This window comes from Triturus cristatus, chromosome 3_1 (genome assembly GCF_964204655.1).
Source record: "Triturus cristatus chromosome 3_1, aTriCri1.1, whole genome shotgun sequence".
NCBI lineage: Eukaryota > Metazoa > Chordata > Amphibia > Caudata > Salamandridae > Triturus > Triturus cristatus.
In genome coordinates, this window is record NC_140583.1 from 110,231,511 (window position 1) to 110,245,392 (window position 13,882).

General features: G+C 46.0%; 1 protein-coding gene across 1 annotated transcript in view; it reads right to left on the bottom strand.

The window, feature by feature from the left end:
* The window catches only part of LOC146859794 (catalase), a 408,907-nt gene that overhangs the window by 35,911 nt on the left and 359,114 nt on the right, over nt 1-13,882 (bottom strand). The window lies entirely within an intron of this gene.

The window sequence follows — 13,882 nt, forward strand, 5'->3', positions numbered from 1 at the left end:
AGTGAACCATCAAGTGACTTTTTACTTGCAAATTACCAAAAGCATGGGGACATTTCTGGTTTATTTGAATCAGAGTCTCAGGTAATACTTTTCACGGATCTTAAATGTATTATAGCGAGACTTTTGAGATCTATAAATGAGTCTGCGTTCCATCGTTATGCATTTTACTTTCTTTAAAGGCAAACAACTAATTATACCACATTTGCATATGATTAAGACCTTGATACAGATTGAAACGCGTCATGCTGAACTCTTCGAGTAAAGAATATCCTACACTTAAACGCTCTGTGTAATTTTTTTTTCCCTCTTCAGCTGACATGGCCAAGTTTCATTTTAAAAATTATTTCCCAATTGGAGAAAAAAAAGATTTCAAAAAGTGATAAGAAATATATGTCACAAACCTCGTTTAAAATGAAAGAAACTAAAGGAAACAGGCCCATCGTAAAACCTATGCTATGCGGCCAGGCATTAAAATGGCACTGTACCTTTAAGGGTTCACCCTAGCTCCAGGGGTGACTGTTAGGACAGTTAATGTTTACGCAGATGAAGGAATCGTCACAAAACAAATCTGTATTTTAGCATTGTCTGTGGAGGTGGAACGTTGCTTATGACTTTGATGAGGAATTCTTTGGAAGAAAACCGGGATTACAGGTAAGAAACTTTCCCTTCTCTTCTCTTCCAGGGGTTCCTTTTCAAGCCATTATAGCGGAATAGAATAGCAATCTCACCCCACCATAAGGTTTTGGCAGACAAGACGAAAAACATGAAGATATCAGGTATTATGCAAATAGATTCCTTAAAAAGGCCTGACCTACTTGTGCATCAGCTCTTGAATCTGAATCGAGACAATGTCTAATAAATGTATTTATTGATCTCCATGTAGCAGCTTTACATATTTACGAAATAGGAATATTTCATTAAAGAGCCATTATCGTTTTTTAGGTCTTGGCTGAGCCAGCGCATGCGCTGCTCTGCGAGACATTTAGTAAGCGGGTTTTGAAAGTGCTACCACAGGCTTTTGGTGGCCTCAAGCTTGTGGTTATGCGTGTGTGCACGCGGGCAGCCGCATTCTGTTTTTCCTCCGTCACGGGTCATTAAGTGCATCGCGATCATTTCACGGCCCTGTGCAGCGCAGAGGCGCCATCTGGCTTTCCTCTCGCTCTCCCTGTGCACGCGTGGGGCACCACTCGCGTGATTCCTTAAATTTTATTTTTGCTCCCGCGCGCACACAACTCCAGGTTGCGGCCGCACGTTTTCTTTTTACTTGTGGCCAATGCTTGTTTCTTCTTCTCCTGGTGCTCCCAGTCGCGGCCGCACGTTTTCTTTTTGCTCGCGGCCAATGCTTGTTCATATTGCCTCCCTTTCTTTACTATTTCCGTTTCATATCCTCAGCCGACCTTTACCCTTCTCGGACTTATTTTCCGAGCCCATCTCTCATCCCCTCCCTCCGTTCATCCACTCTCTGCTTCTCACTTCGCTTTCTTTGCCCTCTCCCCGTCTCCCAGCTCTCCTTTCACTTGTCTCACTCTATCCGGTCTCTCCTCTCTTCCACCTTTGCCGTTCCTTTCTCCCCTCTCCCTTTTGACTCCCTACCTCCTTCCTTCTCCCCCCTCATCGCCAGGGCCAGGTCTCCTTTCACTATTTACAAGGTATGTTTTATGACAGAGCCAGGGGCATATAAATAGATAGACAGAGCCCTCTGTGTCCTCCGCTGCAGGTATCATTACCCTATCCTTGCTGGAAGCACCAGGCCAGCTGGAGAAAAGTCCAGCCTGCAGCAGGAAGCAGGCTCACCTCCTGGTTACAGACTAAACCTTTCAGATTCAAATACGCGCATGTTTGTCTGCAAACCTATTGGGGTTTTCTACCTTCAGGTTCTAGATTCGAAGAAAGAGCATATTTCGTAGTTCTCAAAAAAACATTTGTCACCTGAGACAATCTTCGCCCCGACGACCATCATTTCCAAACATAGACGACTGTCTCCACCATCAAACCGAATACCAGCCCCATAACAGATCACAGGAACCACTCTCCTTCATGCCAGAGTTTCAATTTAAAAACAAACTGCATTCTGGGATGTTGCCCTGTGACTTTATTTTTTATTTTATTTTTGCTCGCGCCTGCACACAACTCTCGGTCGCGGCCGCACATTTTCTTTTTGCTCGCAGCCAATGCTTGTTTCTTCTTCTCCTTGTGCTCCCGGTCGAGAGTTTTCTTTTTGCTCGCGGCCAATGCTTGTTCATATTGCCTCCCTTTCTCTCTTTCTTTACTATTTCCGTTTCATATCCTCGGCCGACCTTTACCCTTCTTGGAATTATTTTCCGATTCGGTCAGTCAGTCTCTCTCTCAGTCTCGCTCTCTCAGAGTCTCTCTCTCAGTCAGAGTCTCTCAGTCAGAGTCTCTCTCTCAGTCTCTCTCTCTCAGTCAGAGTCTCTCTCTCAGTCTCTCTCTCTCAGTCAGAGTCTCTCTCTCAGTCTCTCTCTCTCAGTCAGAGTCTCTCTCTCAGTCTCTCTCTCTCAGTCAGAGTCTCTCTCTCAGTCAGAGTCTCTCTCTCAGTCTCTCTCTCTCAGTCAGAGTCTCTCTCTCAGTCTCTCTCTCTCTCAGTCTCTCTCTCTCTCAGTCAGAGTCTCTCTCTCAGTCGCTCTCTCTCTCAGTCGCTCTCTCTCTCAGTCGCTCTCTCTCTCAGTCGCTCTCTCTCTCAGTCAGAGTCTCTCTCTCAGTCTCTCTCTCTCAGTCAGAGTCTCTCTCTCAGTCTCTCTCTCTCAGTCTCTCTCTCTCAGTCAGAGTCTCTCTCTCAGTCAGAGTCTCTCTCTCAGTCAGAGTCTCTCTCTCACTCTCTGTCTCTCACTCTCTGTCTCTCACTCTCTGTCTCTCACTCTCTGTCTCTCACTCTCTGTCTCTCACTCTCTGTCTCTCACTCTCTGTCTCTCACTCTCTGTCTCTCACTCTCTGTCTCTCACTCTCTGTCTCTCACTCTCTGTCTCTCACTCTCGGTCTCTCACTCTCGGTCTCTCACTCTCGGTCTCTCACTCTCGGTCTCTCACTCTCGGTCTCTCACTCTCGGTCTCTCACTCTCGGTCTCTCACTCTCGGTCTCTCACTCTCGGTCTCTCACTCTCGGTCTCTCACTCTCGGTCTCTCACTCTCGGTCTCTCACTCTCGGTCTCTCACTCTCGGTCTCTCACTCTCGGTCTCTCACTCTCGGTCTCTCACTCTCGGTCTCTCACTCTCGGTCTCTCACTCTCGGTCTCTCACTCTCGGTCTCTCACTCTCTGTCTCTCTCTCTCTCTCTCTCTCTCTCTCAGTCTCTCTGTCTCAGTCTCTCTGTCTCAGTCTCTCTGTCTCAGTCTCTCTGTCTCAGTCTCTCTGTCTCAGTCTCTCTGTCTCAGTCTCTCTGTCTCAGTCTCTCTGTCTCAGTCTCTCTGTCTCAGTCTCTCTGTCTCAGTCTCTCTGTCTCAGTCTCTCTGTCTCAGTCTCTCTGTCTCAGTCTCTCTGTCTCAGTCTCTCTGTCTCAGTCTCTCTGTCTCAGTCTCTCTGTCTCAGTCTCTCTGTCTCAGTCTCTCTGTCTCAGTCTCTCTGTCTCAGTCTCTCTGTCTCAGTCTCTCTGTCTCAGTCTCTCTGTCTCAGTCTCTCTGTCTCAGTCTCTCTGTCTCAGTCTCTCTGTCTCAGTCTCTCTGTCTCAGTCTCTCTGTCTCAGTCTCTCTGTCTCAGTCTCTCTGTCTCAGTCTCTCTGTCTCAGTCTCTCTGTCTCAGTCTCTCTGTCTCAGTCTCTCTGTCTCAGTCTCTCTGTCTCAGTCTCTCTGTCTCAGTCTCTCTGTCTCAGTCTCTCTGTCTCAGTCTCTCTGTCTCAGTCTCTCTGTCTCAGTCTCTCTGTCTCAGTCTCTCTGTCTCAGTCTCTCTGTCTCAGTCTCTCTGTCTCAGTCTCTCTGTCTCAGTCTCTCTGTCTCAGTCTCTCTGTCTCAGTCTCTCTGTGTCTCTCTCTGTCGCTCTCTCTGTCGCTCTCTCTCAGTCTCTCTGTGTCTCTCTCTCAGTCTCTGTGTCTCTCTCTCAGTCTCTGTGTCTCTCTCTCAGTCTCTGTGTCTCTCTCTCAGTCTCTGTGTCTCTCTCTCAGTCTCTGTGTCTCTCTCTCAGTCTCTGTGTCTCTCTCTCAGTCTCTGTGTCTCTCTCTCAGTCTCTGTGTCTCTCTCTCAGTCTCTCTGTGTCTCTCTCTCAGTCTCTCTGTGTCTCTCTCTCAGTCTCTCTGTGTCTCTCTCTCAGTCTCTCTGTGTCTCTCTCTCAGTCTCTCTGTGTCTCTCTCTCAGTCTCTCTGTGTCTCTCTCTCAGTCTCTGTGTCTCTCTCTCAGTCTCTCTGTGTCTCTCTCTCAGTCTCTCAGTCTCTGTGTCTCTCTCTCAGTCTCTCAGTCTCTGTGTCTCTCTCTCAGTCTCTCAGTCTCTGTGTCTCTCTCTCAGTCTCTCAGTGTCTGTGTCTCAGTGTCTCTCAGTGTCTCTCGCACAGTCAGTCGCACAGTCAGTCGCACAGTCAGTCGCACAGTCAGTCGCACAGTCAGTCGCACAGTCAGTCGCACAGTCAGTCGCACAGTCAGTCGCACAGTCAGTCGCGCTCATTCAGTCTCTGTGTCTCTCTCTCTCAGTCTCTGTGTCTCTCTCTCAGTCTCTGTGTCTCTCTCTCAGTCTCTGTGTCTCTCTCTCAGTCTCTGTGTCTCTCTCTCAGTCTCTCTGTGTCTCTCTCTCAGTCTCTCTGTGTCTCTCTCTCAGTCTCTCTGTGTCTCTCTCTCAGTCTCTCTGTGTCTCTCTCTCAGTCTCTCTGTGTCTCTCTCTCAGTCTCTCTGTGTCTCTCTCTCAGTCTCTGTGTCTCTCTCTCAGTCTCTCTGTGTCTCTCTCTCAGTCTCTCAGTCTCTGTGTCTCTCTCTCAGTCTCTCAGTCTCTGTGTCTCTCTCTCAGTCTCTCAGTCTCTGTGTCTCTCTCTCAGTCTCTCAGTGTCTGTGTCTCAGTGTCTCTCAGTGTCTCTCGCACAGTCAGTCGCACAGTCAGTCGCACAGTCAGTCGCACAGTCAGTCGCACAGTCAGTCGCACAGTCAGTCGCACAGTCAGTCGCACAGTCAGTCGCGCTCATTCAGTCTCTGTGTCTCTCTCTCTCAGTCTCTGTGTCTCTGTCTCTCAGTCTCTGTGTCTCTCTCTCTCAGTCTCTGTGTCTCTCTCTCTCAGTCTCTGTGTCTCTCTCTCTCAGTCTCTGTGTCTCTCTCTCTCAGTCTCTGTGTCTCTCTCTCTCAGTCTCTGTGTCTCTCTCTCTCAGTCTGTGTCTCTCTCTCTCAGTCTCTGTGTCTCTCTCTCTCAGTCTCTCTGTGTCTCTCTCTCAGTCTCTCTGTCTCTCTCTCAGTCTCTGCGTCTCTCTCTCAGTCTCTGCGTCTCTCTCTCAGTCTCTGCGTCTCTCTCTCAGTCTCTGTGTCTCTCTCTCAGTCTCTCTGTCTCTCTGTGTCTCTCTCTGTGTCTCTCTCTGTGTCTCTCTCTGTGTCTCTCTCTCAGTCTCTCTGTCTCTCTCTCTGTGTCTCTCTCTGTGTCTCTCTCTCAGTCTCTCTGTCTCTCTCTCTCAGTCTCTCTGTGTCTCTCTCTCAGTCTCTGTGTCTCTCTCTCAGTCTCTCTGTCTCTCTCTCAGTCTCTCTGTCTCTCTCTCAGTCTCTCGGTGTCTCTCTCTCAGTCTCTCTGTGTCTCTCTCTCAGTCTCTCTGTGTCTCTCTCTCAGTCTCTCTGTGTCTCTCTCTCTGTCTCTCTGTGTCTCTCTCTCAGTCTCTCTGTGTCTCTCTCTCAGTCTCTCTGTGTCTCTCTCTCAGTCTCTCTGTGTCTCTCTCTCAGTCTCTCTGTGTCTCTCTCTCAGTCTCTCTGTGTCTCTCTCTCAGTCTCTCTGTGTCTCTCTGTGTCTCTCTGTGTCTCTCTGTGTCTCTCTGTGTCTCTCTGTGTCTCTCTGTGTCTCTCTCTCAGTCTCTCTGTGTCTCTCTGTGTCTCTCTGTGTCTCTCTGTGTCTCTCTGTGTCTCTCTGTGTCTCTCTGTGTCTCTCTGTGTCTCTCTGTGTCTCTCTGTGTCTCTCTGTGTCTCTCTGTGTCTCTCTGTGTCTCTCTGTGTCTCTCTGTGTCTCTCTGTGTCTCTCTGTGTCTCTCTGTGTCTCTCTGTGTCTCTCTGTGTCTCTCTGTGTCTCTCTGTGTCTCTCTGTGTCTCTCTGTGTCTCTCCGTGTCTCTCCGTGTCTCTCCGTGTCTCTCCGTGTCTCTCCGTGTCTCTCTGTGTCTCTCTTTCAGTCTCTCTGTGTCTCTCTCTCAGTCTCTCTGTGTCTCTCTCTCAGTCTCTCTGTGTCTCTCTCTCAGTCTCTCTGTGTCTCTCTCTCAGTCTCTCTGTGTCTCTCTCTCAGTCTCTCTGTGTCTCTCTCTCAGTCTCTCTGTGTCTCTCTCTCAGTCTCTCTGTGTCTCTCTCTCAGTCTCTCTGTGTCTCTCTCTCAGTCTCTCTGTGTCTCTCTCTCAGTCTCTCTGTGTCTCTCTCTCAGTCTCTCTGTGTCTCTCTGTGTCTCTCTGTGTCTCTCTGTGTCTCTCTGTGTCTCTCTGTGTCTCTCTGTGTCTCTCTGTGTCTCTCTGTGTCTCTCTGTGTCTCTCTTTCAGTCTCTCTGTGTCTCTCTCTCAGTCTCTCGGTGTCTCTCTCTCAGTCTCTCGGTGTCTCTCTCTCAGTCTCTCGGTGTCTCTCTCTGTGTCTCTCGGTGTCTCTCTCTGTGTCTCTCGGTGTCTCTCTCTGTGTCTCTCGGTGTCTCTCTCTGTGTCTCTCGGTGTCTCTCTCTCAGTCTCTGTGTCTCTCTCTCAGTCTCTCGGTGTCTCTCTCTCAGTCTCTCGGTGTCTCTCTCTGTGTCTCTCGGTGTCTCTCTCTGTGTCTCTCGGTGTCTCTCTCTCAGTCTCGGTGTCTCTCTCTCAGTCTCGGTGTCTCTCTCTCAGTCTCGGTGTCTCTCTCCCAGTCTCGGCGTCTCTCTCTCAGTCTCTGCGTCTCTCTCTCAGTCTCTGCGTCTCTCTCTCAGTCTCTGCGTCTCTCTCTCAGTCTCTGCGTCTCTCTCTCAGTCTCTGCGTCTCTCTCTCAGTCTCTGCGTCTCTCTCTCTCAGTCTCTGCGTCTCTCTCAGTCTCTGCGTCTCTCTCTCTCAGTCTGTGTCTCTCTCTGTCTCTGTGTGTCAGTCGCGCTCTCTCTCGCGCTCTGTCTCTCGCGCTCTCAGTCTCTCGCGCTCTCAGTCTCTCGCGCTCTCAGTCTCTCGCGCTCTCAGTCTCTCGCGCTCTCAGTCTCTCGCGCTCTCAGTCTCTCGCGCTCTCAGTCTCTCTATATATATATATATATCTATATATATATATAAAAAAGGCTTCAACTTAAAGCCATGGTGACACCACAACAATGTTGCTGCTCCTTAGTTTCAAAAAGTGAAGGGAAATCCAGAGAGAAAATGACTCACTAAAGAATTCCCTATCCCCTACAAGTAGGGTGACTAGAGTGTGTGATCCGAAAAACTGGACATTTCGCAAAAATAGAGGAAGGGCCACAAATTTACACCAATAAAGTGGCAAATAATGACAGTACTCACCCTCCTAGAAACACAGAACAGGCACTAAGAAAAATAATAAAATGTAATTTTTAAAACCCAGCATCATGCCTGTTAATTAAACTGCTTACTTATAACATCTGCTTACTAGCCCTGCTTTGGAACACCTAAAAAACATGCCTCTCTTGTTTTCAGTTCACCCTCTCAAAAAACCAGGACATGAGCCACTTTTCCCAAAATCTGCCGGGACAACTGTTAAAAAACCGGTACTGTCCAGACAAATCCGGGTCACCTGGTCACCCTACCTACAAGGCTCATCAGGCATGATGTCATGCCCTAACTTCTCTACTAGTGAGAAGTGAGCAGTGTGAGCACGCGCACGTCGCTGTGCCTAGTGTCACTGCAGTCTGGAAAAAAAACAGACTGCCTGTGCCAAGGCATAAAACAGAGCTCGATAGAGACCCGTTTCGAGGCCCCCTTTAAAAAACTGCCAGTGCTCAGCACCGGTGAGACCCGACGCACTTAAAGCCCTGATCATACCTACAAGTCAGACTATTGACTTTGTAAGTGGTTGCTAGTTGCGTAAGATAAATAAGTAGCAACAGTGGCTGGTATAAATCAAATCCATCTGAATTTGAAACCAGCAAAACTCTCCAGCCATCTTTCTAGTTGTGATGAGGCTGCCAATGACAGACTTGCTTGAGTGTCTGTTATGGTCACGCTGGTAGTACAGTTTTAACAATCCCTTTTGACAAGATGTGACATTTTAACAAGAAGCAGTTTGACTGTTAATGAGATTCGCTTTTTTGTACTTACATATATTAGGGCGAAAGGGGGTGATCTTCTGTACAAAACTCAGCTCTGGAATTCATCAGGTTAAGCAGACTGTCTTGTGATAGGAGCTTGCCATACATCTAGTAGTGCACCTTCCGTACTGTGGTTGGGACAGAAAAGTGACTAATGGGAATTCAACAGTTGGCTTGCTTCTAAATATTTTTCAAATTGTAGGGTGATTGTTCCTTCCTCTGACCCCATTAAACCTGGAAAGAATAAAGGGGAATTCCTTGTGGTATTTCTCAATTTTTTTTAATGTAGGTGCTCATTATGACAAGTCTGTAGAATTGACAAGATGAACCTTGACCCAGTGAGACGCTGATGATGGTAACAGTAGTCTTGAGCAGTGGAGGAGCAGAGACTTTTTTAGGGTCTTAATTATTGTTCTGTTATTGTCTTGAGAAACTGACATCTAAAAGAGTGTGTTTTTTATGCATGATGAGCTGTGACCTGAGCATTCCAAGGGACTACGTGATGTAACAGTGCAGTGATGGTGCAGGTTTTCACAGATCTCTTTTCAGTGTTGGAATGTTGGTCTAAGTTTGTATTTTTTCAAGGATTTGAAAGTTGCATAGCAGTTCAGTGATCACTTTTCTGACCTATAAAAGCCTCTATGCCCCGGCCCACTCGTAGTCATCCCGTTTCACTTCATCTGAAAGTTTTCTTGTTAATTGCAGCTCCAGACGAGCGCTGCGATTAACCTGAAAACTTCAACAAAGCCACACAATCAGCTGCGCTCTATTAAGAAAAGAAATACAGCAACTCTACAAACATGGCGTGTAAAGCACAGGCCGTGTTTGTAGACTTGCTGCATTTCTCTTCCTAATAGAGATGGGCTGCGGGGTGATTGTGTGAGTTTTTAAACTTTTCTGTGCTTGACATAGTGTGCCCCACAACTTGTATTTTCCTGTTTCTGTCATTGCATCCAGATATATGATACAACCAGTAACATCATACCTACAACAAGTCGGACTATTGGCTTTGTCAGTAGTTGTTAGTTGCATGAGATAAATAAGCAGCAACTATTGCTTTCATATAATATTGAAAAAGCTTCCACTTAAAGCCCTGGTGACACCACAACAATGTTGCTGCCCCTGAGTTTCAAAAAGAGAAGGGAAGCGAGTGTTAGTGAAGAGAATACTCCCGACAGATGGATCAGTCATTTACACACTTGCAGCTGCCATCTGCTTAGTCCTGCATTTTGGCAAGATTAAAAATCTTGGCAGGGCCTAACCAGCCATCCACCCTTCTTAGTTCGTTCAGTTGAGCACGGTTACATAGTGCAAGCGTTTAGAAATGACAAGATGGCGAAAAAGTCTCCTTATAGAACCCCCCCCCCCAACGTTGATATGCAGAGACGCTACTTCTGAAGCGTTGCCATACCAAACTTGCTGTCTTCTCTGACATCTATTGTCCTTTTTTCTTCCACTCCCCAGCTACTCTCGCCGTCTCTTTCTCTTCTTTTTCTTCTTCCTCATATCAGTACCGCTCCACGTTTGCCCACTTTCCCCTTCTCCCCATCCCATTCTTGTCTCCATTTCTCTCTCGCTGCCTGTTCTTTGCTTTCTCTCTTACCGGTTTTCCGTTCTCCGTGCCAGTTCTCCAAACCATCTGGCTGCCTTTCTCTTTCCGTCCCTCTTACCAATTTCTTAATTACCCCTTCCCCATTTCTCATCTTTGCGCCCTGACTTTTTTTCTACTTTGTTCCCCTCTCCCCCTTTCTCCGCCACTAAATCCCATTTCTCACTAGTCTCTTCTCCTTTTCCTTCTGGCTATGTTACAATTTTGAAAACACATACTACTATCCCTGAATATTACATGGAAGCACATTTAGAATTTGAACCAGTGTGCCTCTGCAGTGTCGGTGACCTGGCCAAAAAGGACATGAAAAAAGCTGAAATTGGATCATAAATCCAAAGCTGTTCTAATCAGGGGCCCTAGAAATAAGTTTGGCCCTGGCACTCAAAATCCTTAAGAAATGTTACATCAGACAGAGGAATAAAATGTCTCATCTTAACAGAGCTGGGCTGCTAGGGTTTTAAGCAAACGTTTGTAGTGATATTTGGCGCTGCACACATGTGCGGTGTGGTTCCTGGTGCACATAGCCACAGTTGCAGCACACAGAGACACTACATTGCCGCACACAGAGGAAAAAAATTAGAGGGAACATTGATCATGACCTCTTACAAGATTTCCTGAAAATCTTGTTTGTCATCCTTTGGAAGTTTTTCAGCGAGTCTCTGGAGAGAGTCACAAAGGCCCTGTCATAGCAACCCAGCAAGCAGTTGCATTAGCTGTTTATATGGAAGTGGCTGCTGTGCCACATATTTTATTACAGCGGAGTCCATTAATTTGCCTTTGTTCTCTGGAGGCACAGTGAAAGAAGGAGCTACTGTATGAGATCTTTGAACAGCTGAGATAACAACCAAATCCGGAGTAGGATCTGTTCTTAAAAAGATGAGGTATCCGGGGTTTTATATTTTTAAGTAGACTGTAAGGAGTCGACTTTGCAGAAGCTGCAGTTAAGAACTACATGGCTGGGTCTAAAATACCAATAACCAATGGCTTATTAAGGCCTTGAAGAAACTATTATTAATGATCTCGAAAATCACTAAGGTGTTTGAAAGGGGATGTTCAATTTTGAATCCCCTCTGACCAACACTGCATTAAAAAAGTGTTGACTTTTTTTTTTTTACTAGATTTTATTGGTTTTCATACATTAAAGTACAATATCAATTCTGTAGATAATATTATCCAATGATCTGTGAACAATAAACAGTTACTGCATTAAAAGTGTTAATGTCCTCTATGGGTGACACCCTGGGAGGAGAGTCAGATAGCGTTGGAGAATACGCTCTAATCGAAGAGCATATAAAATGTGTTGAAGATGCATAGTGTCTTTGTCTTGAGGTTCTGCGCAAAGACAATCTTCCACTATGATGTCTGTGGCACTTTGAACAAGATCTGAACTCTTTGGGGAAATAGACTGCCTAGGTGTTTTAGATCTTCTTGGTGCCCTAGACTTAGTACGACCCCTTGACCGCTTAATGACTTTGCTAGCCGGAGTAAAAGGACCCAAGGTGTCGCTGGAGAATGGTTTGTTAGGAGAAAACCTCAAAGTCTGAGTTTCTTTTGGGGAAGGAGTAGCAGAATATGCACTATAGGACTAACCTTCCTTGTGGGAGAATATGCTCTTGAATATTCCAGAGTCTGTGGAATGTGGTGCTGGTCTTCTTTAGAGGTGGCGATACCAGTCTGTTGTGTGCCTGTGATAAAGTGAAGCTGCCGAAGACAGGGGTCTTGGCTCTGAATGAGATTGTACCTCATGCCTGGACGTCTCTGTTGGTGGTCCCTATGTCAAAGGAGGTTGACTCTACGTCAATGAATGGATCTGCGTTATAGTTGACTTACTGTGATGTTTTGATGGCACCTCTTTTATACGGCAAGTAAGTTGCTACAGTACCCGATCTCGATGTCATAGGTCTCAATGTTGAACGGGACTGTTGTTTTCCATGTGATTTTCGGCGCGATTTGGATCTACCTCTTGTGTAGTCTTTAGAGCAGGAAGTGTTTCCAGAGGTAGGTGGTAAAATACCTCCTCTTCACTCTTGACTACCTGGGGCTGGGTCTTTAAGTCTGAAGACCTAGCACTCTGATCCTCTACTTGTCCTTGACATCTTTCTGCAGCGATCCCAATCTTCTGGACGATGGTCTTCCAGAAGGCATACTATGCAGAGGATGCGAGGTTGCGACTCAGCTTTGTTCTTGCCACAGTTAAGATACTTCACGAATAGTGAAGACACCTTTGACATGATGAAATAAAAATCAATTCCTGTCAAAAAAAGGCTGGAAAATGTCTCTTGACCCAAAAGACGTTGAGAAATTTTTTTTGGGAAAGGTTTCAAAGGGATCTTTTAACCAAAAAATGGAGGAACAGCTATGTTACTAAGGCACTGAGGATTTAGTCTTCTCTCAGCAATGTTCTGCAATGCGGCAGACTAGGGCACTGGCTAAAAAAGGCAGGTTCTATGCTGTTCCTGCATTGAAAGGAAGAAAATAAGTTACTTACCTGTAACTGTAGCTCTCCAGTATTGGGACTTTCATAGATTCACATGCTTGAATCATTCCCCGTCGTAAACTAATCAAAGCATACCACCCTTTAGAACCTTCCTGAGAGAATCTGTAGTTCCTTTGATTTTTAAAGTAGTAGTGTGAATGCCTAGCATCACACTGAGAGAAATAAAGGCGAGCTTCTCTGGAAAGGTGGGTGGGTCGCATGTGAATCTATGAAATATTTCAATACTGGAGAATTACAATTACAAGTAAGAACTTATTTTCTTACTCTAGTATTGGAACTTTAATGGATTCACATGCTTGAATCCGAATAGAAAGCAGTAACCAGCACATTTTGTCTAGATACCATATATCACAATGGTGAAAACCATAATACAGAAAAACTGCAGACATAGCAGAGACAAATGTGCGTAAACAATTTAAGCAAATGGTGGGAAGACTGAGATAGCTCATCTTTATTGGAAAGAGGTCATAGAACTGCTTGCCCCACTGCTGCATCCCTGAGGACGTCTGAATCCACACAGTAATGTTGCGTGAAGGAGTGTGCACTTTTTCAGGTTCCTGCATGGCAGATATTTGGTAACGACACCCAGGCAAATAATGCCATGGAAGTGGATATGGCTCTTGTGGAATGAGCCCGTACTTTAGAGTTCAAAAGCCATCCTACCTTTTTGATGACAGTAAAATAATGGCTCTGGATACCCATCTAGATATGCTTTGCTTGGTTAGTGGAAAAACCTTTTTGGTGCACTGTAGGCAACAAAAAGTTGGCTGGTTTTTCGAAAAACTAGGCAACAAAAAGTTGGCTGGTTTTTCGAAAAACTACAGTTCTGTCCCAGTAAAACTTTAAGCACCCCTTGTTATCTAGTGAGTGAAGCGCTCGCTCGACTGACATTTGAGGGGATGGAAAAAATGTTTTGAGAATTACAGGTTCATGGAGATGAAATTCCGATTGGACTTTAGGAATGAATTTTGGGTTAGTACGTAAAAGAACCCTGACCTCTCTGACCTGAAGAAATTGCTCTTGGATGGTAAACACTTGAATCTCACTCTGCGTGTAGAGGTGAAAGAGAGTAGGTAGGCCACTGTCCAGGAGAGAGATTTTATATCTTCTTAATGGATTGGTTCGAAAGGATGTTTAGTTAGTTATGTCAATACTGTATTGAGTTGTCACTCACGAGGAGGACGTCTAACTGGCGGAGATACTCCGAACAATCCTTTGAGGAACTGTATAATGAGCCTCAAAGACCACAAAAATGGCACGCTGGATGATCTCTGAAAACAAGAAATGGCGACGAGATGCACCTTAATAGAAGCATAAGCTAAGTCTAATCGCGCAAGGCAGTCGCAGCCGGCACAGACCAGAGGTGGTTCCGAAGGGGAGGGGGGTGGTGTAGGAAGGTATAAGAAAAAAAGAAAACA